The sequence below is a fragment of the Rhinoraja longicauda genome, chromosome 20 (genome assembly GCF_053455715.1).
Source record: "Rhinoraja longicauda isolate Sanriku21f chromosome 20, sRhiLon1.1, whole genome shotgun sequence".
In the NCBI taxonomy this organism is placed as follows: Eukaryota; Metazoa; Chordata; class Chondrichthyes; order Rajiformes; family Arhynchobatidae; genus Rhinoraja; species Rhinoraja longicauda.
In genome coordinates, this window is record NC_135972.1 from 731,005 (window position 1) to 758,584 (window position 27,580).

A 27,580-nucleotide genomic window follows, 5' to 3' on the forward strand; every position below is an offset into this window, starting at 1 on the left:
ATTTCAAGGCAACTGTTCTCAAAGCATTTCAATGTCACCTTTTGATTTTGATGTCAAGCTTTCTGGTGATGTGGTGTTCTAGATTATAACAGTTATTGCTGTGATGATGCAACACATTACATCCTGCTGGCTAATGGCAACACAACGTCCTATCACCAGCCAGAGAGTGTCTTAGCATATCCATCGCAATGGAGACCTGTGAACGATCTTCCAACTATCACCAGCCAGAGAGTGTGCTAGCATATCCATCGCAATGGAGACCTGTGAACGATCTTCCAACTATCACCAGCCAGAGAGTGTACTAGCATATCCATCGCAATGGAGACCTGTGAACGATCTTCCAACTATCACCAGCCAGAGAGTGTACTAGCATATCCATCGCAATGGAGACCTGTGAACAATCTTCCAACTATCACCAGCTAGGGAGTGGTCCTGCCCTCCCAACTCCTCATTGGAGACCTGTGAACTATCTTTAATCAGATTTTACTGCACGTTATCCTGTATCTGTACACTGTGTACGACTTGATTGTAATCATGTACAGTCTTTGCGCTGACTGGTTAGCACACAACAAAAGGCTTTTCACTGTACCTCGGTACACGTGACAATAAAACAAAACGGATGTTGTGATCACGGTCTGGCCTCTCAATTAATGGCGTTTACTACAGTGAGGTCATAACATCTAGCTTTGTAAATATGAAAATTGACCAATTTATATCTTGATAAATAGGCTGTTTGACTAACAATTCAATATTTTTAAATTAATATACTCCAGCTTTCATAATTATAGATACTTCATTAGACTCGTATTATATTTTTAGTGAAGCATTAAAATCGTTTACTAGGAGGTTATTGCTATTAATTGTTCAGATAAGGTTTCCCAATGAACGTTTAACAACTTAAAAAACAGAAGATTATTTAGCTGACACAAGGAACTGCAAAACACACAAAGTCGGCATTGAGAAGTCGGGCCGAAGGGCCTGTTTACATGCTGTATGACTATGACTCTATTTAAAGGCAGTTGGACAGGGACATGGATAGGAAAGGTTTAAAGGAATATGGGTCAAATGCAGGCAAATCGGACCAGCTTAGACGGGGCATGTTGGTCGGAAGGATGCGTTGGGCCGAAGGGCCTGTTTCTAGGTTGCATGACTCTAAATCAGTATCCTGGGATTTAGTTATTCAGGGTGGTTGACCAATTATCTACATTAATGTTGAACTGAATTGGAGGCGTGTTTATTGTAATGAGAAACAGATGCAGGACTCAGTCGTTACTGAGCAGTTGGGCTGTGAATTTACGAGCCACTGATTGTGTGGAGATAAACAAGGAGTTCTGCCTGTCACTGCTCATTTCCCTGAGGGGTTTCAGTGCTGCACTCAGAGTAGTGGCTTCACTGTGTTGATGAAATACATTGCTCACACTGACTTCACCGAACCATTCCATTCTCCAGAAGAGATTGTTGACTGAAGTGTGGAATTGGTGCAAACATTGGGAAAATGTATTGAAACACAATAAATCTTTTGGCATTTGGCGGTTTCCAGAAAACAAGCATATTCTATGCAAAAACGAACAGATATAGCTGGAGTGATGAGTTGTCTCTACGTGTTGGTGAGAAGCATCTCGGGTGGAAGGTGTTGCATGCACACACTGTTGTTCTATGCAGCTAATTAACAGCTTTAGACTTGGATGTCCCTTCCGTTTTGCGACTCTAACTTGTTAGAGCTGTTAGTTCTTCACAAGCTTTCTACGGTTTTTTCCCCCTATTTAACATGTTCCTCCTTGTTTTTGGCACATTTTACAGTTTCACAAATGCTTAATGATACCAAATTCAGCTGTCCTCGAGAAGGAACCAGCATCTGTTCACAAGGGAAGAGCATTGTCACTGTGTGGTGCGTTTATCTCATGCAAGTGGCTGTTTTGAGGTCTGATGCAGAAGAATATTCATCTCTAGGCTCCAGCTACTTCTTATCTCCAACTTCAAAACTGCCATCATCACCCTCAGTTGAAGAACTCACCAAGATGTTCCACACTCTGATTTCCCTTATATTTCAAACTTCAAAACCCTTGATCTATGCATTATCAAGTGCGTACATCCACAACAAAGTCATTGCCCATGACTGACCCGGCCATTGCTAGTGCTGGGACAGTTTCTCCTGCATTGTCCTCGCTGGCTGACGCACACATCAAGTATCCGCCAACTGCCAGCTACCTGCACTGTGTCGAGAAGCTTTCCCTCCAATGGCAATGGGAAAACTCCAGCCCCGCAGTCCTTGGTCTAATTCTCCTGACATTCCCCACTCCGTTCCCACATACTCCTCGACTCATGAGTGCATTCCGGTACCTGGTCTCATCTCTAAAGCATGCCACCTATATCCGCTGTGCCACAATGCCCGTCCCACTGCCTGAACTCCTCTCCCTAAAGCCCCCAAATCCACTTCCCCTTCTCAGCCTTTGACAAACTCATAGAGTTGTACAGCGTGGAAACAGGCCCTTCTGCCCAACTTGCCCACGCCGACCAACATGGCCCATCTACATTGGTTCCATCTGCCCACGTTTGACCCATATCCCTCTAAACCGATCCAATCCATGTACCTGTCTCAACGTTTCTTTAACGTTGCGATAGTCCCTGCCTCAACTACCTCCTCCAGCAGCTCGTTCCAAACACCCACCACCCTCTGTGTAAAAAAACATTACCCCCCCCAGTTTCCATTTAAATCTTTCCCGCCATACCTTAAAAACCTATTAAACCTCAATGAAACTTATTTCGATTCTGCCTTTATTTGCTTTTCTGAAATATAGTTTGATTCATGTCCCCTCTTTCTCCCTCATGCATTGTCTTCAGTATTATATTGCTGCATGAATCTACATTGTTGCTCTTGTGTGAGCATGTCCTTGCCTGCACCAATAGACAATAGACAATAGGTGCAGGAGTAGGCCATTCGGCCCTTCGAGCAAGCACCGCCATTCAATGTGATCATGGCTGATCATTCTCAATCAGTACCCCGTTCCTGCCTTCTTCTCATGCCCCCTGACTCCACTATCCTTAAGAGCTCTATCTAGCTCTCTCTTGAATGCATTCAGAGAATTGGCCTCCACTGCCTTCTGAGGCAGAGAATTCCACAGATTCACAACTCTCTGACTGAAACATAGAAAATAGGTACAGGAGGAGGCCATTCGGCCATTTGAGCTAGCACCGCCACAACTCTCTGACTGAAAAGGTTTTTCCTCATCTCCGTTCTAAATGGCCTACCCCTTATTCTTAAACTGTGGCCCCTTGTTCTGGACTCCCCCAACATTGGGAACATGTTTCCTGCCTCTAACGTGTCCAACCCCTTAATAATCTTATACGTTTCGATAAGATCCCCTCATCCTTCTAAATTCCAGTGTATACAAGCCTAGCCGCTCCAGTCTTTCAACATACGACAGTCCCGCCATTCTGGGAATTAACCTAGTAAACATACGCTGCACGCCCTCAATAGCAAGAATATCCTTCCTCAAATTTGGAGACCAAAACTGCACACAGTACTCCAGGTGCGGTCTCACTAGGGCCCTGTACAACTGCACACAGTACTCCAGGTGCGGTCTCACTAGGGCCCTGTACAACTGCACACAGTACTCCAGGTGCGGTCTCACTAGGGCCCTGTACAACTGCACACAGTACTCCAGGTGCGGTCTCACTAGGGCCCTGTACAACTGCACACAGTACTCCAGGTGCGGTCTCACTAGGGCCCTGTACAACTGCACACAGTACTCCAGGTACGGTCTCACTAGGGCCCTGTACAACTGCACACAGTACTCCAGGTGCGGTCTCACTAGGGCCCTGTACAACTGCACACAGTACTCCAGGTGCGGTCTCACTAGGGCCCTGTACAACTGCACACAGTACTCCAGGTACGGTCTCACTAGGGCCCTGTACACACAGTACTCCAGGTGCGGTCTCACTAGGGCCCTGTACAACTGCACACAGTACTCCAGGTGCAGTCTCACTAGGGCCCTGTACAACTGCACACAGTACTCCAGGTGCTGTCTCACTAGGGCCCTGTACAACTGCACACAGTACTCCAGGTACTGTCTCACTAGAGCCCTGTACAACTGCACACAGTACTCCAGGTGCGGTCTCACTAGGGCCCTGTACAACTGCACACAGTACTCCAGGTGCTGTCTCACTAGGGCCCTGTACACACAGTACTCCAGGTGTGGTCTCACTAGGGCCCTGTACAACTGCACACAGTACTCCAGGTGTGGTCTCACTAGGGCCCTGTACAACTGCACACAGTACTCCAGGTGCTGTCTCACTAGGGCCCTGTACAACCGCACACAGTACTCCAGGTGCTGTCTCACTAGGGCCCTGTACAACCGCACACAGTACTCCAGGTGCTGTCTCACTAGGGCCCTGCACAACCGCACACAGTACTCCAGGTGCTGTCTCACTAGGGCCCTGCACAACCGCACACAGTACTCCAGGTGCGGTCTCACTAGGGCCCTGTACAACTGCAGAAGGACCTCTTTGCTCCTATACCAGCACTAGCACCATTTACATTGCAGCTTATATTGCAGCGTACGTTGTAGCTTACATTGCAGCGTACATTGCAGTGTACAATGCAGTGTACAATGCAGCGTATGTTGCGGCTTACATTGCAGCGTGCATTGCAGCGTACGTTGCAGCTTACATTGCAGGGTGCATTGCAGCGTACGTTGCAGCTTACATTGCAGCGTACATTGCAGCCTACGTTGCGGCTTACATTGCAGCGTACATTGCAGCGTACGTTGCAGCTTACATTGCAGCGTGCATTGCAGCGTACATTGCAGCGTATGTTGCGGCTTACATTGCAGCGTACGTTGCAGCGTACATTGCAGCGTACGTTGCAGCTTACATTGCGGCTTATATTGCAGCTGCAGCTGCCAGCTACGCCTCTGTGCACAAATGCAAAGTGCCTAGATCTGCCACCCTTGATTGGCAGTGGGAAAAGGACGAGGCACAAAATTCTCTTCTCATTCTTGTTCCTTGGATCGGAAGTTTGAAGAGAAGCAAATGAACAATGAGCCAATTACTAAAACAGAGGTGTTTTATCATTGGCTATAATGGAAGTAATTGGTAAGAATAGCACATTAATTATAGTAACCATCAGCGTTGCTATTCAGCCAGTGTAAAGGTTAATGAGCCAAGTCTGGAGACTGCAACTTCCTTTGTGAAGCCTTGCTAAGTGAAGATAAATGTGCCGCACTGTGTGGAAGGCAGGACGTGAATCTTCAGGCAAACGGCCGTATTCAGTGTATTGACACCAAGCTTTGGGCTTCCATTTGATGTATGGTCCAATGATCTCTGCAGAGTCCACACTTACTGCGAGGATGCATGGGGCCAGCGTACACTCCCAGGCCAACACCTAAGGTCTTGGTTACACAGCTCCTCTGTATTCAGCAGCCCACGTTGTCCTGCAGCTACACCTGAGGTTCCCAAAGCACAACCTCCATTCTCAGCTGCAGCAGGGCAGAGCACATGGTTCAAAGTCTCCTTGAAGAACTCAGATCCTGGTTGTGTGTACCAGGGTGCAGCCTTCCACTGACGCTGCGGGATCACTGGCTCCTGAATGCTCAACCTTGAGAAGGGGAACTTCAGCACCCAGGGCATTGTGGACAGATCATGGCTGGAAGCTTGGTCCACCTCACGACCTGCTCTACCCGCTCCCACCAGCACTATCTGAGGAGGTTGATACACTGCAGCACTGACAGAGCACGTCAATGATGGAGAGGCAGCAAGGTATCCTTGATCCCAAGCTGCTGCACAAGAATTATTCCCATGGTTCATTTTAAATCCATGGTGTTTTCAGTGGTCTTTAACAAAGGATGTCCACAGGGGTCGAGCAGTGGCCCAGTGTGGGGCAGTGACCCAGTGTGGGGCAGTGACCCAGTGTGGGGCAGTGACCCAGTGTGGGGCAGTGACCCAGTGTGGGGCAGTGACCCAGTGTACAGCAGTGACCCAGTGTGGGGCAGTGACCCAGTGTAGAGCAGTGGCCCAGTGTACAGCAGTGACCCAGTGTGGGGCAGTGACCCAGTGTGGGGCAGTGACCCAGTGTGGGGCAGTGACCCAGTGTGGGGCAGTGACCCAGTGTGGGGCAGTGACCCAGTGTAGAGCAGTGACCCAGTGTAGGGCAGTGACCCAGTGTGGGGCAGTGACCCAGTGTGGGACAGTGACCCAGTGTAGAGCCGTGACCCAGTGTGGGGCAGTGAGCCAGTGTGGGGCAGTGAGCCAGTGTGGGGCAGTGACCCAGTGTGGGACAGTGACCCAGTATAGAGCAGTGACCCAGTGTGGGGTAGTGACCCAGTGTGGGGCAGTGATCCAGTGTGGGGCAGTGACCCAGTGTGGGGCAGTGACCCAGTATAGAGCAGTGACCCAGTGTGGGGCAGTGACCCAGTGTGGGGCAGTGACCCAGTGTAGAGCAGTGACCCAGTGTGGGGCAGTGACCCAGTGTGGGGCAGTGACCCAGTATAGAGCAGTGACCCAGTGTGGGGCAGTGAGCCAGTGTGGGGCAGTGAGCCAGTGTGGGGCAGTGACCCAGTGTGGGGCGGTGACCCAGTATAGAGCAGTGACCCAGTGTGGGGCAGTGACCCAGTGTGGGGCAGTGACCCAGTGTGGGGCAGTGACCCAGTGTGGGGCAGTGACCCAGTGTGGGGCAGTGACCCAGTGTGGGGCAGTGACCCAGTGTACAGCAGTGACCCAGTGTGGGGCAGTGACCCAGTGTAGAGCAGTGGCCCAGTGTACAGCAGTGACCCAGTGTGGGGCAGTGACCCAGTGTGGGGCAGTGACCCAGTGTGGGGCAGTGACCCAGTGTGGGGCAGTGACCCAGTGTAGAGCAGTGACCCAGTGTAGGGCAGTGACCCAGTGTGGGGCAGTGACCCAGTGTGGGACAGTGACCCAGTGTAGAGCCGTGACCCAGTGTGGGGCAGTGAGCCAGTGTGGGGCAGTGAGCCAGTGTGGGGCAGTGACCCAGTGTGGGACAGTGACCCAGTATAGAGCAGTGACTCAGTGTGGGGTAGTGACCCAGTGTGGGGCAGTGATCCAGTGTGGGGCAGTGACCCAGTGTGGGGCAGTGACCCAGTATAGAGCAGTGACCCAGTGTGGGGCAGTGACCCAGTGTGGGGCAGTGACCCAGTGTAGAGCAGTGACCCAGTGTGGGGCAGTGACCCAGTATAGAGCAGTGACCCAGTGTGGGGCAGTGAGCCAGTGTGGGGCAGTGAGCCAGTGTGGGGCAGTGACCCAGTGTGGGGCGGTGACCCAGTATAGAGCTGTGACCCAGTGTGGGGCAGTGACCCAGTGTGGGGCAGTGACCCAGTGTGGGGCAGTGACCCAGTGTGGGGCAGTGACCCAGTGTGGGGCAGTGACCCAGTGTGGGGCAGTGACCCAGTGTGGGGCAGTGACCCAGTGTACAGCAGTGACCCAGTGTGGGGCAGTGACCCAGTGTAGAGCAGTGGCCCAGTGTACAGCAGTGACCCAGTGTGGGGCAGTGACCCAGTGTGGGGCAGTGACCCAGTGTGGGGCAGTGACCCAGTGTGGGGCAGTGACCCAGTGTAGAGCAGTGACCCAGTGTAGGGCAGTGACCCAGTGTGGGGCAGTGACCCAGTGTGGGACAGTGACCCAGTGTAGAGCCGTGACCCAGTGTGGGGCAGTGAGCCAGTGTGGGGCAGTGAGCCAGTGTGGGGCAGTGACCCAGTGTGGGACAGTGACCCAGTATAGAGCAGTGACCCAGTGTGGGGTAGTGACCCAGTGTGGGGCAGTGATCCAGTGTGGGGCAGTGACCCAGTGTGGGGCAGTGACCCAGTATAGAGCAGTGACCCAGTGTGGGGCAGTGACCCAGTGTGGGGCAGTGACCCAGTATAGAGCAGTGACCCAGTGTGGGGCAGTGAGCCAGTGTGGGGCAGTGACCCAGTGTGGGGCGGTGACCCAGTATAGAGCAGTGACCCAGTGTGGGGCAGTGACCCAGTGTGGGGCAGTGACCCAGTGTGGGGCGGTGACCCAGTGTAGAGCAGTGACCCAGTGTAGGGCAGTGACCCAGTGTGGGGCAGTGACCCAGTGTGGGACAGTGACCCAGTGTAGAGCCGTGACCCAGTGTGGGGCAGTGAGCCAGTGTGGGGCAGTGAGCCAGTGTGGGGCAGTGACCCAGTGTGGGACAGTGACCCAGTATAGAGCAGTGACCCAGTGTGGGGCAGTGAGCCAGTGTGGGGCAGTGACCCAGTGTGGGGTAGTGACCCAGTGTGGGGCAGTGACCCAGTGTGGGGCAGTGAGCCAGTGTGGGGCAGTGACCCAGTGTGGGGTAGTGACCCAGTGTGGGGCAGTGACCCAGTGTGGGGCAGTGACCTTGTTCGTTGCTCCATATGGTAGTTGGTGATGTTCACAGGGGCCCTGCAGGCATCCCCATCCCCATCCCCGTCCCCGTCCCCGTCCCCGTCCCCGTCCCCGTCCCCGACCCCGTCCCCGTCCCCATCCCCATCCCCACCCCCGTCCCCGTCCCCATCCCCGTCCCCGTCCCCGTCCCCATCCCCACCCCCGTCCCCATCCCCGTCCCCATCCCCCGTCCCCGTCCCCGTCCCCATCCCCATCCCCCGTCCCCACCCCCGTCCCCGTCCCCGTCCCCGTCCCCGTCCCCGTCCCCGTCCCCGTCCCCGTCCCCGTCCCCGTCCCCGTCCCCGTCCCCGTCCCCATCCCCATCCCCACCCCCGTCCCCATCCCCATCCCCATCCCCGTCCCCATCCCCGTCCCCGTCCCCATCCCCATCCCCATCCCCATCCCCGTCCCCATCCCCGTCCTCATCCCCATCCCCGTCCCCATCCCCATCCCCGTCCCCATCCCCATCCTCATCCCCATCCCCATCCCCACCCCCATCCCCATCCACGTGTCTGGTTCACTCTGGCATTGGTGCTGAGTAATGTACGTGTGTAAGAGTGTTTTCTTTGGGACAAATACCAGTGATTATTAGTTGCTGATGTTTTAAATGAGTTCATTTGTATACATTGTCAAGATGAATGTCGTCCTACATCTCTGCTTGATAGTGGGACGTGGTGTGAAGCAGAATACTGTACAGCACGTTATCCTGGGAATACCGTCCGTCCTCGCCACTCCACGAAACAGTGCAAATATGAACAATCAAACTATGCTTCTCCCTGGCTAATAGGGATTTGCTCAAATTGATCCAAAGTGGCTCTTGATTTCCCATCCACCCTGTGGGAGTTTCCTGACCGTTACTCTGCAAAGCTTCATTCATGCTACTGTATCACAGCAAGTAGCAGTGCCACTGTAAGTGTGAGAGTGCTCAGCTACTGTATCACAGCAAGTAGCAGTGCCACTGTAAGTGTGAGAGTGCTCAGCTTTTCTCAAAGCATTTCCTTGGGATTTTTAAACTTATTTTGAATTAGATATAGCTCTTAAGGCAAATGGAATCAAGGGATATGGGGAGAAAGCAGGAACGGGGTACTGATCTTGGATGATCAGCTATGATCATACTGAATGGTGGTGCTAGCTCAAATGGCCGAATGGCCTCCTCCTGCACCTATTTTCCATGTTTCTATTTCAACACCTGAGGCATCATGTTACAATATTAGGTTTTGTTTTGTACAATAGGTAAATTCTCTTTTCAAGTTCTTTTGCTTAGAAATTTATCATCAATTGGTATTTATTTCTATATATCAAATTCAGAAAAGTGCCACTATTGGTAGATAGAACATGGAAGGTAGAACAGTACAGCACAAGAACAGGCCCTTCAGCCCACAGTGTCCGAGCAGGATCATGAGGCCAGGATAAACTGATCCCCTCTGTCTGCACATGATCCATCTCACTCCATTCCACACACATCCATGTGCCTACCTAAACCCTCTTAAACACCACCATCCCTGACAACCCGTTCCACACACCCTCCACGTAAAAATAAAACATGCCCACACATCCCCTGTGCCCTCTTACCTTAATGTAGTGCCCTCTAGTCTTTGCCACTTTCATCCTGGTGGGAAAGGTTCTGACTGTCTACCGTATCTAAGCCTCTCATCATTGTAATGCTTCTGCCTGGTCTCCGGATGTAAAGATGTTTACACTGCCATGTGCCAGTTAGCCTGTTTGATGCAGCATGTTGCTGTGTGTGAAATGTAAAGAGCAATGCATCATGCTGACCAACAAGTCTGGTGCCTGTTCTCATGATCTGGCTGAGCGTGGATGTGCTAATGGACTGTGGCCCTGCACCAATACCCTGCTACACTCATTGGCAATCGCTATACAGTGTTGGAGCATGCAGGTCTACGGTGGTGCTGGAATGTTCATATCAAATCCAGCAAGGAGCTGTAATATTTCACAGTTAATCGTAGCACCAGGCACTGCCTGGAAGAGGCGTTTACTAGATTTACCATCAGTACTTTCCAACTGAAGCAGATCCAACCGTCTGCCATCAAAACCTCCCTCAACTGCATCCACCAATCACTTGCCAGACTTGTCCCGTCCCCTCCTCTCTTCCAGCTCCCCCCCCCCCCCAACAATCAGTCTGAAGAAGGGTCTCGACCCAAAGCATCACCTATCCATGTTCCCCACAGATGCTGCCTGACCCGCTGAGTTACTCCAGCACTCTGTGAAACATCACCTATCCATGTTCCCCACAGATGCTGCCTGACCCGCTGAGTTACTCCAGCACTCTGTCAAACGTCACCTATCCATGTTCTCCACAGATGCTGCCTGACCTAATGAGTTACTCCAGCACTCTGTGAAACGTCACCTATTCATGTTCCCCACAGATGCTGCCTGACCCGCTGAGTTACTCCAGCACTCTGTCAAACGTCACCTATCCATGTTCTCCACAGATGCTGCCTGACCTAATGAGTTACTCCAGCACTCTGTGAAACGTCACCTATCCATGTTCTCCACAGATGCTGCCTGACCCGCTGAGTTACTCCAGCACTCTGTGAAACGTCACCTATCCATGTTCCCCACAGATGCTGCCTGACCCGCTGAGTTACTCCAGCACTCTGTCAAACGTCACCTATCCATGTTCTCCACAGATGCTGCCTGACCTAATGAGTTACTCCAGCACTCTGTGAAACGTCACCTATCCATGTTCTCCACAGATGCTGCCTGACTCGCTGAGTTACTCCAGCACTCTGTCAAACATCACCTATTCATGTTCCCCACAGATGCTGCCTGACCCGCTGAGTTACTCCAGTTCCTTGTGTCTATATATGGAGGTTGCTTACAGAATGGAGCAATTGCTGATGATTTTCTGCTATTCTGATTTAGCAGGTAAAGATCACCAATTAGTAACCAATGCTTAAATCTATCAAAGGATTTAACTGAATGTGATGATGTATTCCACAAATAACTCTCTTGCATTGAGCATTGTCAGGGTGACTAAGTCAGATAGACACAAATTGCTGGAGTAACTCAGCGGGACAGGCAGCATCTCAGGGGAGGAGGAATGGGTGACGTTTCAGGTCGAGACCTTTCTTCAGTCTGTGGAAGGGTCTCGACCTGAAACATCACCCATTCCTCCTCCCCTGAGATGCTGCCTGTCCCGCTGAGTTACTCCAACAATTTGTGTCTACTTTCGATTTAAACCAGCGTCTGCTGTTTTATTTCCTTCATACAACTAGTTTTCCAGTATTGCTGCCAATTTAGTTTATTAATTTGCAACCTGTTTGTATGGGCTGGTGATCTTGGTGAAAGTAGTTAACCTTTTGCTGGTGTGGCAACATTTAGCAAGGCGGTAGATTGCCCACTGATCCGTGATGATCTCCCAGCTCTCAGCACCAGGTCTCATTACAGTTTAATGGGAGAAAGCAATGTAGTTGCATTCAGCCCGCCACCCATACCCCTGCACATATGTACACTCAAGTATGGGCTTGCTTGATTGCATGCCCTGAGCACTTCAAAAGTCCAGAAACGGTCTGAATGAGGCAAGCCTTGTTGGCAATGATGGAAAATAGAAGTGTCTGTGGCTGGTTAAAGTTAAAGAGATGACTTACGGTGCCTAGCTTACAGCCCAGTCACTGCAGAGATGTGTAAGATGGTGCTTTACACTTGATATTAATTCCCCTGACACCATTAAAGGGTTCCACATTTAGGAGAAAGTGTGTACCAGTGAAATATATATAGGAACTAACATCAGAAACACTGTCCTTTACTGTGGCTACAGACTCACTCAAACAGTGCTCCTCCTCAATGATTCAGTTGTGGGAAAGAAGCCATATTGTACCGGATTATAGACCCTTTGACATGTGAGGGCGATCCAGAGATGTGCGGTCAGTGTGGGCAAGTGGTGCTAAGGTACGTTAGCCGCGATCTTATTGAATGTGGGAACAGGGCAAGGGGCAGAGTGGCCTGCTGGAGATTCTACCACATCTTCCTTTCCTCTGCTTTGTAACCAAAGTATATTCATTTATCGAGAGCAGAAACACTGCTGTTTGTACATCAGCGTATCGTCTCTGGATACATTGACAAAATGTGCTCGAGAGAGACAGGGAAATGAAAATCCATTTAAAGCCATCCCTGTTTTGATGGACTTCGTTATTGGTAGTGTTGGTGTATGTGTGTTATTCACACTTATCACACTGCTAGTGTATGTGTATGTGTAAGTGTATGTGTGTTCACACTTATCACACTGCTCTGCTAAACATGTCTGTGTCAGATGTTAAAACTGCCCTCTGTTTGGTGTTCAGGATGATCACTAACAATCATCCTGCTAGATGTGGTCCACAAATGTCAAGGCGTGCTGCTAACAGGCTGCTCTTGGCTCAGTGCTACAGTGGTTTTGTCCATAGCAAGGACAGGATCAGAGGCTCTGACCCCAGCCCATCAGTGTAGTAAAGGTGGCCCATGTTGGTTAGTGGAGGACAAGGCAGAGTACTACAGCTGTCTGTGCTACAATCTTCTATCTGAAGCCCACTCTGGTGTGGAACAGATCCCATCAAACACACACTTATCTTTTGGACCCTTCTGCCTCTTCTTCAGACGGGTCTCGACCCAAAACGTCGCCCATTCCTTCTCTCCTGAGATGCTGTCTGACCTGCTGAGTTACTCCAGCATTTTGTGAAATAAATGCCTTCGATTTGTACCAGCATCTGCAGTTATTTTCTTACGTTATCTTTTGGACAGTACTTATCTTGACTATTTCAGTGCTGAATGTTGTTATTTGAGGGATAAGAATGTTCCTTTGACACGATTGCAATAAGGTCATGGAACTTTCCCCATCGGAGATGTTCACAACACTCTCGGTAAGGAGGGGGTTACAGGAGAGCAGAGGTTAACTGATGTAACACACACTCATTGCACATGTTTTAGCAATAAGAATATCAGCAGAATTTAGCCGGAAGCACCAAAGTAAACAAAAATGGGCTTACCTGAATATCCTAATGCATCTCTGTGGGTTTGCTTGTCTTTCCGTGAGCTTGTGATCGTGGGTCTGTGGGCTTTCACAAACGTCTATTCTGCTCTGTGATGTACTGCAACATTTGAGCTCCGCTCTGACAATGAGCATCTGTTTGCGATGGTCTGTGTAACCCAGCCTGACAATGGAGGGTATGAGAATGGTGCTGGGCTGCTTTATATTCCCCTGGACTGGGAGTCCTTGGTAGTGCTTGCTTCACACTCCCAGCTGTCACACTGACACCGAGCGAGCTGCCAGCTCAGCGGGTCATTAATAACCCAACAGCCCACCCTCCCCAGAGCCGATAGCTTTCTCCAGATAAGGTGTATCGTGCAGCCGCCAGAGTCTGGTTGGATGAGGCATCGTGTCCATCATGTGGCAGAGCTGCTGACGAGAGGGGAGAGGGGAGAAGTGTTTGGTGTTTGCTTTGTGTTCCTGGCTGGCAGTCTGCAACCACACACCCCGATAGCATCACCTCTCACTCCCTCCCTCACTCACTCTGATTCGAAACCGCGGAGAGTTACGCCGTTAACTCTCACAACAAATGCTACAGGCTTTCATTTAAACAGCATTTATTTCTGTGTAAGTGGTCTCGCAGGAAAGCACAGAGCCGGTGAATGGTGGGATTCTGTGCTGCCTTCAGTAAGCCCACCATGGCCGGGAGCTTAACTCTCCATCCACCGTAGTACCCCAGTGTGTGCTGAGGCTGACAGACCATCACATCCCTCGCATCCTGCTCCCAGGTGCTCACTATCACTTGTGTGTCAGCCTGTTACATCTGAGTCGGTGACTGCCGGGCAGTTCCAGTAACAGGGACCTCTCCAGCAGCATTGCCCTATTAATTCATTCATTTTCCCCTTTCCCACATTCGGGAAAGTCCGGGTGGAATTGTTCAGCGATACAGCCTCTGCCAGTGAACGGAAATGAATGCTCACCAAGAAAATGTGGGATCACAATGCTCCAGAAGTGTTGCTAAAGCTCAGGCTGGAGAGACACAAGGCAGGGCTGGTGAGAGTGGGGTGGATGGGTGGCAGTATCTACCAGGTTGTACCAGGTCATACTGGCTGCTGCCTGACCTGCTGGAGCCCATTGTATGTTCTCCACCGGCAAGCTCTTTGTTCTGGAGGGATGGGAAGGGGGGGGGTGGAGGGGTTGGAGGGGTTGGGGGAGGGTGGGGGGGAGGGGTGTTGGGGTGGGGGAGTGGGGGGGTGGAGGGTTGGGGGGGGTGGGGTGGGGGGGGGTGGGGGAGGAGGGGGGGAGGGGGCGAGGGGGGTGGGGGTTTGGGGGGGTGAAGGGTTGGGGGGGTGGAGGGGTGTGGGGGTGGGGGGGTGTGGGCGAGGAGGGGTGGGGGCGAGGGGGTTTGGGGGGGTGGAGGGGTGTGGGGGTGGAGGGGTGTGGGGGTGGAGGGGTGGGGTGGGGGGGTGTGGGCGAGGGGGGGGTGGGGGTTTGGGGGGGTGGAGGGGTGGAGGGGTGAAGGGTTGGGGGGGTGGGGCGAGGGGGGCTGGGGGGGTGGAGGGGTGTGGGGGTGGGGGTGTGGGGGCGAGGGGGGTTTGGGGGGGTGTGGGGGTGGGGGCGAGGGGGGCTGAGGGTTTGGGGGGGTGGAAGGGTGTGGGGGTGGGGGGAACTCAACAGACCCTGTGCTTGTGTTTGTTCCAGAGGGTGGGGGCGAGGGGGGAACTTAGCAGAGCCTGTGATCCAACCTGTGATCCACATTTTAATGCAATTGAGTTTAACCTGACGACGATAGTCTGAAGAAGGGTCCTGACCGAAACGTCACCTATCCATGTTCTCCACAGATGCTGCCTGACCCGCTGAGTTACTCCCTACCATCACCTGTGTGTCTTGTTCTAGTCAGTTGCCGGAGAACGTTGTGGGAAAAATGCGAGTTGATTTGGTTGAAGCGTGTCTCAGCGTTCTTCAATTTAATGTCAACCAGATGCCTGTGTGTCCACAGTAAGTGATGTTAACAACATGGCCGATGATGACACCAGACTACTGCGTTTCACATTGCTGTAAACACAAGATGGTTTATAAAATGATGATGGCACAGATAGGGTCGACAGGCAGAACCTTTCCCCAGGGTAGTGATGTCAAAGACTCAAAGGCATAGTGTGAAGGCGAGGAGGGAACGTTGAAAGGAGATGTGCAGGGCGTTATTTTTACACAGAGGTGGTGGGGCCTGGAACGTGTTGCCAGGGGTGGGGGTGGGGTCTGGAACGTGTTGCCAGGGGTGGGGGTGGGGTCTGGAACGTGTTGCCAGGGGTGAGGGTGGGGTGAGGGTGAGGGTGGGTGGGGTGGGGTGGGGGTGGTGGTGGGGTGGGGGTGGGGTGAGGTTGGGGGTGGGGGTGAGGGTGGGGGTGGGGTGCGGGTGGGGGTGGGGGTGGGGTGAGGTTGGGGGTGGGGGTGGGGGAGGGGGTGGGGTGAGGTTGGGGGTGGGGGTGGGGGTGAGGGTGGGGGTGGGGGTGGGGGTGGGGTGAGGGTGGGGTGGGTGTGGGGGTGGGGTGGGGTGGGGGTGGGGGTGGGGTAGGGTTGGGGGTGGGGTGGGGTGGGGTGCGGGTGGGGGTGGGGTGAGGTTGGGGGTGGGGGAGGGGGTGGGGTGAGAGCGGAGTTGTGGGTCGAGGTGAGGGTGGAGTGGACATGGTGGACCTGGATTCTTCGGTCAATGTCCTGTGCCCACATCGCATGGCTACTGTATGTTCTGTGTTGTGACGGTTCACATCCCCAGCACAGGAGACCCATTGTGGATCAATGTCCCTGCTCATTGTGTGTGTGTGCTGCAGGTTGGTACACACACCTCAGCACAGCTGCAAGGTGATCCATTGTTCTACGACAGTGGATTGATCTCTTGCAGCCAGTGTTGGGCACGGTTCTGTACGGTCGTACAGGTCGATACGGTTGCTGCAAGTCATGGCCAGGCAGCTCAAGTCCAGAGTGTTTTATTGTGGTGTGTCCCAGATAGAACAATCACATTCTCACTCACTGCAGCACAACAGAATATGTTATAGTGCACAGTAAACAATATGATAAACGAGAGAGAAAGAAACGTTCAGTGTGTGTATACTATCCTGTACACATACGCACTATACTATATACTATACTATATACTATACTATATACTATACTATATACTATCCTGTACACATACGCACTATACTATATACTATACTATATACTATACTATATACTATACTGTACATATACGCACTAGCACACACACACATATATATATATATATATATATATATACACATCTATACGGTTGCTTCAAGTTGCTGGGATGTGCTGGGATGTGCAGGATGTGGAGGGAGTGCAGGGAGTGCAGGGGTGTGCTGGGATGTGGAGGGATGTGCGGGGATGTGCTGGGATGTGGAGGGATGTGCAGGGATGTGCTGGGATGTGGAGGGATGTGCAGGGATGTGGAGGGATGTGCGGGGATGTGCTGGGATGTGGAGGGATGTGCAGGGATGTTCTGGGATGTGGAAGGATGTGCAGGGATGTGCTGGGATGTGCGGGGATGTGCTGGGATGTTGAGGGATGTGCGGGGATGTGCTGGGATGTGCAGGGATGTGCTGGAATGTGGAGGGATGTGCTGGGATGTGGAGGGATGTGCTGGGATGTTGAGGGATGTGCGGGGATGTGCGGGGATGTGCTGGGAGTGCAGGGGGTGCTGGGATGTGCTGGGAGTGCAGGGGGTGCTGGGATGTGCGGGGATGTGCTGGGATGTGCAGGGGGTGCTGGGATGTGGAGGGATGTGCTGTGATGTGGAGGGATGTGGAGGGGGTGCTGGGATGTGCAGGGATGTGGAGGGGGTGCTGGGATGAGCTGGGATGTGCAGGGGAACATTGAGCTGACATCTGAGCTGCTGTAAAGGTCAGTGGCTCTCACACAAAGACAACACATTGTCATTCACAGCGGGGTGCACTGAGGCAGAGTGTAGTACAGCTAGCCAGAGGCCGTATCTGCCCTGGGTGTTCCTGAGCTACTGTGTGGAGCAGCGATCTGTGCAATGCCTGTCTGCTACAAGAGGACATGCTCCATAAATCAGCTGTAAGCAAAACTCTGCAAAGACAAGAAGAATGAAGTGTATTTATAGAGCACCTTTAAACATGGAAATCAGACTTGGAGAATATCAATCAATGCTTGGTTAGAGCAAGGTCTTAAAGGGGGAAGCTGAGAGAAGCTGCAAGATGGGGGGGGATGGGGAGGGGGCAGTGGGTGCAGAGCTTGTGGTCAATGCTGCTCAACGAAAGAAGACACAGAGTGCTGGAGTAACTCAGCGGGTCAGGCAGCATCTGTGGAGAACATGGATAGGTGACGTTTCACAGAGTGCTGGAGTAACTCAGCGGGTCAGGCAGCATCTGTGGAGAACATGGATAGGTGACGTTTTGGTTGGGAACTTCACACTCTGAGAGTTTCTGTACCACAGTCAGGGGCAAGTATCTGTGTGATTTCCGTCTGTGCCACAATAAGGACGGGGTTTAGAAGGATCCCAACCCAAATGCATTCGGCTCAGCCGAAAGTGAGCAGCTTCTTATTTTTGAATGTCCTGTATGTTGGAGTGGGATTATTGGCCATTTTTGACAGGTGAGTGGGTGGAGCGTCTGAAACCAGTGCCCACTCTCCATCATCTGTTACGGGAAGATGCACTCTCTCATATCTGATTCCATGGACCTTCTCGTGGTCGGGTCTCCAAGACAGAGATCATGGGCTTCCACTGGCTTGTGAGTGTGTGCCTGACGGACAGACTTCCTTCTCCAGGGTTGCCAGGGCCGTTTCAACGCATTCTCTCTCATATTTTGTCCATTTCAGTTCAGTTTAGTTTATTGTCACATGTACCGAGGTACAGTGAAAAGCTTTGGTTGAATGCTAACCAGCCAGCGGAAAGACAATCGAGCTATTCACAGTGTACAGATACATGATAAGGGAATAACATTCAGTACAAGGTAAAGTCCGATCAAAGATAGTTCGAGGATCACCAATGTAGTAGTTCAGCACTGCTCTCTGGTTGTGGTGGGATGGTTCAGTTGCCTGATAACAGCTGGGAACAAACTGCCCCTGAATCTGGAGGTGTGCGTTTTCACACTTCTGTACCTCTTGCCCGATGGGAGAGGGGAGGAGAGGGAGTGACCGGGGTTAGACTGGTCCTTGATTATACTGCTGGCCTTGCCGAGGCAGCGTGGGGTGTCGATGTTCACTGTAGCCTAGGATAGATTTCTACATGCCTGAGTCCCTGTTCTACCACAAGGTGCCATTACCATGGCCAGCCTGGGAGATGGAGCTGGAACTATTATTGACAACGTGCCACATGTGATATAGGCATTGCCTCATCTGCAACCTTCAGCAATCTATAGTTTAGTGGTACATCACAGTTACTGTGGGCATTCCAGCGTACAAGGTGTCTCTGTGGCCCTGATACTACAGGCTCTCAGACAGAGGTTTGCATCTGAATGAGCAGGTGGTTGGAGAAAGGTACAAATGTAGGCCGGCCGCTGATGAGTGAGCCATTACATGCTCTAATGAGAGCTTTCATTGGCAGCAGAGGAGGGTTTAAAAATAACAGCTCGAAGTTCCTTCAGCTACTAATAGGATGATTATTACACACGAGGGCCTTGGATTACTCAGTTGGAGCCTTTAGTAAACGTCTCATCCAGTCATCAAGGACATGAGAAGGGATCTCACGTACGTGGCCTGTATGTAGATGCCAGCTGCTTGTCTTTAGTTCCCACTCTCCTTGATGTGTGTGTGGCAGCTCTCTGGCAGTCTCAGAGCAACTGGACTTGCTGATCTCTATCACTACTTCTGTTTACCTCCTCCCACCATCTAGGAAGTAGAATCAAGGAACTGCAGGTGCTGGTTTACAAAAGAACACACAGAGTGCTGGAGTAACTCAGCGGCTCAGGCAGCATCTCATGAGAACACGGACAGGTGCTGTTTCGAGTCTGGACCCTTCATCAGACCAATATAATTTAGAGTTTTGGCGCACACTTGCATTGGGCTCAAGAGTCAAGAGTCTAGTGTTTATTTGTCATCGGCATTGGATTTGTCATCGGCACTGGATTTGTCATAGGCACTGGATTTGTCATCGGCACTGGATTTGTCATCGGCACTGGATTTGAACCAGGGCAATTCAATGTTTTCTTGAAGGAGAGTCTCGACCCTAAACGTCACCTATTCCTTCTCTCCACAGATGCTGCCTGACCCGCTGAGTTACTCCAGCACTCTGTGAAACGTCACCTATCCATGTTCTCCACAGATGCTGCCTGACCCGCTGAGTTATTCCAGCACTCTGTGAAACGTCACCTATCCATGTTCTCCAGAGATGCTGCCTGACCCGCTGAGTTACTCCAGCACTTTGTGTCTGTCAAATGTTTTCTTGCTGCAGCTTTACATTAGATACAACTATAACATAATAGATCCAGTTATTTCTATAAACTAGACCACAATGTGCAACCACAGCATGTAGAGCACCAGAGTGGAGCAAAGTCTGCAGTGGTTCAGCAGGGTGGGTGTGGTGAGGGAACTTCACAAACCTGCTCGTTGATGAGTTTGGGGGAGATGATAGTGTTCATCACTGAGCTGTGGTGGACCCTCCCTGCTGTTGCCAGTCTGTGGGCCTTCACTGTGCTGTGGGCCTTCACTGTGCTGTGGGCCTTTACTGTGCTGTGGGCCTTCACTGTGCTGTGGGCCTTCACTGTGCTGTGGGCCTTCACTGTGCTGTGGGCCTTCACTGTGCTGTGGGCCTTCACTGTGCTGTGGGCCTTCACTGATCTGTGGGCCTTCACTGGTCTGTGGGCCTTCACTGTGCTGTGGGCCTTCACTGTGCTGTGGGCCTTCACTGATCTGTGGGCCTTCACTGTGCTGTGGGCCTTCACTGTGCTGTGGGCCTTCACTGTGCTGTGGGCCTTCACTGATCTGTGGGCCTTCACTGGTCTGTGGGCCTTCACTGTGCTGTGGGCCTTCACTGTGCTGTGAGCCTTCACTGATCTGTGGGCCTTCACTGGTCTGTGGGCCTTCACTGGTCTGTGGGCCTTCACTGGTCTGTGGGCCTTCACTGGTCTGTGGGCCTTCACTGGTCTGTGGGCCTTCTGTTGCCAGTCTGTGGGCCTTCACTGGTCTGTGGGCCTTCACTGGTCTGTGGTCCTTCACTGTGCTGTGGGCCTTCACTGTGCTGTGGGCCTTCACTGATCTGTGGGCCTTCACTGGTCTGTGGGCCTTCACTGGTCTGTGGGCCTTCACTGTGCTGTGGGCCTTCACTGGTCAGTGGGCCTTCACTGCTGTTGCCAGTTTGTGGGCCTTCACTGGTCTGTGGGCCTTCACTGGTCTGTGGGCCTTCACTGTGTTGCTGGTCTGTGGGCCTTCACTGGTCTGTGGGCCTTCACTGGTCTGTGGGCCTTCACTGGTCTGTGGGCCTTCAATGGTCTGTGGGCCTTCACTGGTCTGTGGGCCTTCACTGGTCTGTGGGCCTTCACTGGTCTGTGGGCCTTCACTGTGTTGCTGGTCTGTGGGCCTTCACTGGTCTGTGGGCCTTCACTGTGCTGTGGGTCTTCACTGGTCTGTGGGCCTTCACTGTGTTGCTGGTCTGTGGGCCTTCACTGGTCTGTGGGCCTTCACTGCTGTTGCCAGTTTGTGGGCCTTCACTGGTCTGTGGGCCTTCACTGTGTTGCTGGTCTGGGCCGTCACTGCTGTTGCTGGTCTGTGTGTTGAGGAAGTGGAGGATCCAGGTGTGAATGGAGGATCAGAGATGTTGTGCCTTCAGCTTGATGATGGGTTGGGGGGATGATGGTGTTGAACACGTTGCTGTAGGTGATGAACAACTAACTGCCTGGCGTACGTGACCCTGTTGTCCGAGTGATTCACTGCCGATGTCTCAGTGTGAGTGATTGCTGCCAGTCCACATGAGTATTTCTGATCTCACCCTTCCCCTCAGGTGCTGATTGAAGATGCTGTCGAGTGTCAGTGGCCAGAGGAAGCAAAATGCACACCTGTTTCAAGTGGAGACCAAACTCCGAATGTATTAAGCATAGAGTGGATGAGCCAGTGGTTCTTTAATAACGGACATTTCTGCAATACTGCCAGTGAGGGTGTCGGCACTGGAGGCTCGTTGAAGCTCAATCTGAGAGGAACGTTCAGCTTGTGTAATGTGCCACTGAGAGTCCCTCTGCCTGACCCCAGGCTGCTGTTGTAGCCCCCAACAGTGGGTTGTACCGAGCGAGATCACAGACCACTGCCCTGTCTCACAGTATTCTGACAATTTAGCAGTGGCACATTTAGGATGGGGTGGATTTTAATGGCATTATGTGATTATAATTACAATTCATCTCCTTTGGGCCCGAAGAATTGATTTTATATGCACAGTATCTTTCCCGCAGAAGAAAATGAACGTTACAAGTCTATTCAAAAAATTAATCTCTTCCTATTTCCTGTATCTTTCTATCTTAATCTGTTGGTATTTCCCAATCGTCATTTTATGTTCAGGATTTAAATGTAATTTAAATGTCCTGCCGTTTGTTTCCTGGTGTTGAGGCACTGGATTAGCACAGGTCCACCCGTGTAGAGTGGAACGTTTACTTGTGTTGAGGCGCTGGCTCACCACTGGTCGACCCATGTAGAGTGAAACATTTACTTGTGTTGAGGCACTGGTTTAGCACAGGCCTACCCGGTTGGTGTAGAGTGAAACGTTTACTTGTGTTGAGGCACTGGCTCACCACAGGTCTACCCAGTGTAGAGTGAAACGTTTGCTTGTGTTGAGGCGCTGGCTCACCACTGGTCTACCCGGTTGGTGTAGAGTGAAACGTTTGCTTGTGTGAGGCACTGGATTAGCACAGGTCCACCCGTGTAGAGTGGAACGTTTACTTGTGTTGAGGCGCTGGCTCACCACAGGTCTACCCGGTTGGTGTAGAGTGAAACGTTTACTTGTGTTGAGGCACTGGCTCACCACTGGTCTACCCGGTTGGTGTAGAGTGAAACGTTTACTTGTGTTGAGGCACTGGCTCACCACTGGTCTACCCAGTGTAGAGTGAAACGTTTACTTGTGTTGAGGCGCTGGTTTAGCACAGGTCTACCCGGTTGGTGTAGAGTGAAACGTTTACTTGTGTTGAGGCGCTGGCTCACCACAGGTCTACCCAGTGTAGAGTGAAACGTTTACTCTCCTGCTCGGGGACCTCAAGCTTGCTACATGGACCACATATCTGGACTGTTTCAAAGTATCATTAAATGATGATCAACAATCTCCTCATCTTGTATGTCGTGCGCTATTGATAATTGATCAGTTTGTATGATGTTATCCACCACTCATTTGAAGTGGTCAACATTGAGTTCATTGCAGATACACAAATGCACATAGCTCCTTAATGCCTTCAGTGGATCAGACAGCATCTGTGGGGGGAGATGGGTTGAAGATGAATCCCAACCCGAAACATCATCTGTCCATTCTCTCCACAGAGTTCCTCCAGCACTTTGTGTTTAGCTGAAGATTCCAGCATCTGCACTTCCTTGTGTCACCTTAAAACCTTTCCCTTCTTTACCTGTCTAACATTTATGAATGTCCAGACCCATCAACAAAATTACCATCATTACTGCTGGATTATAAATGCTGGCCTTGTCAGACGTGTCTATTATTATTCTGTTGTTTTACCTTTCTGTTTAAGGCATGTCATCTCACAAATTATTAATAATGACAGTTCTGTCAGAAGCCTCAACAGCGACTACCAGAAAATTTGATTAATAGTTTAGAAAAAGAAATCAGACAGAGATGAGTAAAGCAGATCTTGAATGAAGCAAAAACATACAATGATTCCTGATAAATATATTAAATCTAACGATGTGTGTGTTTGCTTTTTGTTATTTTATTCCCAGGAATGCAGGTTCTTAAAACATTTTCAATGTCCAGGCAAAACTGTCCACATAAACCTCGTCTTGAACAACCGTCAAATTAGACCTGTCATTTTTTTCAATCAATTAATTTAGTGTTTACGTAACTCTGGGATTGGTTTGCTTTCAACATGATACAAAAGTGAGCAGGAGAAACCTGATGGTTGTCAGTTACTGTACAGTGTAAGTGACTGAGCACAAAACATGGCAGGCAGGAGTGAAATCACTTCAAATGACCACGCAAAGAGTTCTTTACGTTTATGTTACACACTCAAACCAATGAGTAGTGCTATATAAGCCATACTGTGCTGTTCCACCAAGATCATTCACCTGATGTTCACTGGCATCAATTAATGGACACCTTGCTTGCTTAACCTCCTCAGAACTTCAGCTTGTAGCAAGATATCAAGATCAATCTGTTCAGAGATGGATCGTAAGATAATTCATGATTTCATTTTCAGTTGCATTCATTTTGTGAGCCACACATAGTCTACGGTTTAATGTTTGTCTGTCTGTTGGCTCTTGGGCAGTTCTGCAGCCCCTCCCCATGTCCTGTCTGTGTGTCACTATGCCCCATCACGTGTCCGTGTGCCCCATCACGTGTCCGTGGGCCCCATCACGTGTCCGTGTGCCCCTCACATGTCCGTGTGCCCCATCACGTGTCCGTGTGCCCCATCACGTGTCCGTGTGCCCATCACGTGTCCGTGGGCCCCATCACGTGTCCGTGGGCCCCATCACGTGTCCGTGTGCCCCATCACGTGTCCGTGTGCCCCTCACATGTCCGTGTGCCCCATCACGTGTCCGTGTGCCCGTGTCTGTATCCGTGTGCCCCATCACGTGTCCGTGTGCCCATCACGTGTCCGTGTGCCCATCACGTGTCCGTGTGCCCCTCACGTGTCCGTGTGCCCCATCACGTGTCCGTGTGCCCGTGTCTGTATCCGTGTGCCCCATCACGTGTCCGTGTGCCCATCACGTGTCCATGTGCCTCTCACGTGTCCGTGTGCCCCATCACGTGTCCGTGGGCCCCATCACGTGTCCGTGTGCCCCATCACGTGTCCGTGTGCCCCTGTCTGTATCCGTGTGCCCCATCACGTGTCCGTGTGCCCCATCACATGTCCGTGTGCCCCATCACGTGTCCGTGTGCCCCTCACATGTCCGTGTGCCCCATCACGTGTCCGTGTGCCCCATCACGTGTCCGTGTGCCTGTGTCTGTATCCGTGTGCCCCATCACGTGTCCGTGTGCCCATCACGTGTCCATGTGCCCCTCACGTGTCCATGTGCCCTATCACGTGTCCGTGTGCCCGTGTCTGTATCTGTGTGCCCATGTCCATGTACCCTTCATCTTGCCCTCGCGTGCCCTCCATAGGCACCACGTGCCCTGAACTCAACAGTCATGCCTTCAGTTGCCAACTGGACATGCTGCTTCAGATTGCCCGTGTTGACCAGACCTGTGGTCAGGTGCCACACACTTGGCCCTGACACTCTGGTGCCACCTGTTTGTTAACGGCTGTGCTGCCTTGTCTCTGCTAAAGGCACTGTATCAATACGCAGGTTACATACGGGGGGATATCTGGTAAAGGATGGGGGTCGGGGAGCACGCATTAATTAGATGATAGAACAGTTCTCGAGGTTCAGACATTTCTTTCTTCCCGTGTTACCTTGCTTTAACTTTGTTGTGATTTTCCTGTAAGGATTTTATTATAAACTAATTTTGCACTTTTTTTTCTGAGAACTTAACAAATAATACTATCTTGTCACAGTCTGCTGTGCTATACTGTTATATTGCACATCACTTCTCAACGCCACAGTGCATCTGACACGGTGTGACAATGTTACTACACATTATTCTGGTGGTGTTTGCTGATCTGTCAATGTGCTCGAGTCTGGCACGATGTGCTCGAGTCCAGAACAAGGGGCCACAGTTTAAGAATAAGGGGTAGGCCATTTAGAATGGAGGTGAGGAAGAACTTTTTCAGTCAGAGAGTGGTGAAGGTGTGGAATTCTCTGCCTCAGAAGGCAGTGGAGGCCAGTTCGTTGGATGCTTTCAAGAGAGAGCTGGATAGAGCTCTTAAGGATAGCGGAGTGAGGGGGTATGGGGAGAAGGCAGGAACGGGGTACTGATTGAGAGTGATCAGCCATGATCGCATTGAATGGCGGTGCTGGCTCAAAGGGCTGAATGGCCTCCTCCTGCATCTATTGTCTATTGTCTATTGTCTATTGTCTGGCCATGAACCGCCTGGCCCATAGAAGCACCTGAGGCCAACCAGCTGGGCCAGCGATAGCCATCTCCAACATCTGCTGTACCCAAACAAGTGAAGCATTCTGAGCTCATCTTGTGAAAGCTAAAGAAGGAACACAGTTTTGCACCGATTTCTGACCATTTTGATTGAAGATGTGTTTCAGTTCAGGTCAGGTTTAGTTTATTGTCACGTGTACCGAGGTACAGTGAAAAGCTTTTGTTACGTGCTAACCAGTCAGCGGAAAGACAATACATGATTACAATCGAGCCGTCCACAGTGTGCGGGCGCCTGATAAGGGAATGCGTTTGTCCCTCCTGTGATGGAATATTTTGGGATCTTAAGTTATAGGAGGTGCAAGTGGCCAGGTCTATGAGATGCTGTCGTACACCAGTTAGAACATGGCCCAGTACAGCACTGGAACAGGCCCTTCAGCCACAGTGCCTGGGCTTCAACATGCTTCAAAGCCCCATGTTCACCAAGCTGCCACACGTTTGCCTCTGACACACTCGCTATGATGCCATCGATGGTTTATCCGGGATATCTTGCTATGTTAAAGCCACTCCCGTTACTTTAGGAGTGTATAGTAGAGGTAGTTAAAGGATGTCGGTCACGGGGGGTTGCCCATCAATTAATTCATTAAATGATAGAACAGCTCGTGGTTATTTGTGTAGAAAGGAACTGCAGATGCTGGTTTAAATAGAAGATAGACACAAAGTGCTGGAGTAACTCAGCGGGACAGACAGCATCTCTGGAGAGAAGGAATGGGAGACCCTTCTTCAGACAAGTGGTTATTTGTTTCTTTCTTCCCATGTTGTCCACACCAACCCTTGGCAAGGTTATTGTGAGATTTCCTCTGCCAATGTAAGATGTTTGCAGGGATTAGCTAGTGGACATACACTTCTGTTAACAATCCAATTTAATGGAGGAAATGTTGCAGCTTCCCACCAGCCCAGCCTTGTCTATCGCCTACCTCTCTCCATCAGTTGCAGAGATGGAGTGTAATCTGACAGGGACTTGGTTGCACTTGGCAGTGGAGAGACCTCTGACTGCGGAGCAGTGAGCCAGGATCAGTGTGACTGGTGTGACACCCGTATCAGCTGCGTCCATCTGATTATGCACTGAAAGGACGTTTAATCAAGGTTTCTCATCAGCAAATGTATCCCTTTATCTCGGCAGTCAAGATTCTGCGTCTGGTGAAGCCTGATATCAGAGGGGCCAGATTAGGAAATGCATTAGTGGGATAGATGTTTAAATAACTTCCAGCAGTCACACAATAATGGTCTGTGTGTTGGCATTTCTGTGACCTACATGCCTTCACTGGCTTGCCCTCACGCATATACACACACCCTCACTCACATTGCCCCCCAAAACACGGTTCCTCATATTCTTCACGGGCCAATTCCTCACAACTGATGTGAGAATACCGGTAATAGTCTGCTTCACAAAGCTGCCACATTGACATGCACTTCTTTCACTACGTTTAACAAACATTTGGGCAGTTAATGGATAGGACAGGTTTGGAGGGATATGGGCCAAACGCAGGCAGGTGGGACAAGTGTAGATGGGGCATGTAGTGTAGGAAAATAACTGCAGATGCTGGTACAAATCGAAGATATTTATTCACAAAATGCTGGAGTAACTCAGCAGGTCAGGCAGCATCTCAGGAGAGAAGGAATGGGTGACGTTTCGGGTCGAGACCCTTCTTCAGACTGATGTCAGGGGGGCGGGACAAAGGAAGGATATAGGTGGAGACAGGAAGATAGAGGGAGATCTGGGAAGGGGGAGGGGAAGAGAGGGAAAGAGGAACTATCTAAAGTTGGAGAAGTCGATGTTCATACCACTGGGCTGCAAGCTGCCCAGGCGAAATATGAGGTGCTGATCCTCCAATTTCCGGTGGGCCTCACTATGGCACTGGAGGAGGCCCATGACAGAATGGTCAGACTGGGAGTGGGAGGAGGAGTTGAAGTGCTCAGCCACCGGGAGATCAGGTTGGTTAAGGCGGACTGAGCGAAGGTGTTGAGCGAAGCGATCGCCGAGCCTGCGCTTGGTTTCGCCGATGTAAAGAGGTTGACATCTAGAA

At 51.3% G+C, this 27,580-nt stretch overlaps 2 protein-coding genes across 3 annotated transcripts in view; one reads left to right on the top strand and one right to left on the bottom strand.

Annotated features, from left to right (window-relative positions):
• The window catches only part of lrrn3a (leucine rich repeat neuronal 3a), a 46,784-nt gene extending 32,619 nt beyond the window's left edge, over positions 1 to 14,165 (bottom strand). For both annotated transcript variants that reach the window (XM_078416696.1, XM_078416697.1), the window contains exon 1: positions 13,365 to 14,165. The gene's annotated coding sequence lies outside the window, so the exon portion shown is untranslated. The remainder of the gene's footprint in view (positions 1 to 13,364) is intronic.
• Positions 1 to 27,580, top strand: part of immp2l (inner mitochondrial membrane peptidase subunit 2) — a 274,230-nt gene that overhangs the window by 157,066 nt on the left and 89,584 nt on the right. The window lies entirely within an intron of this gene.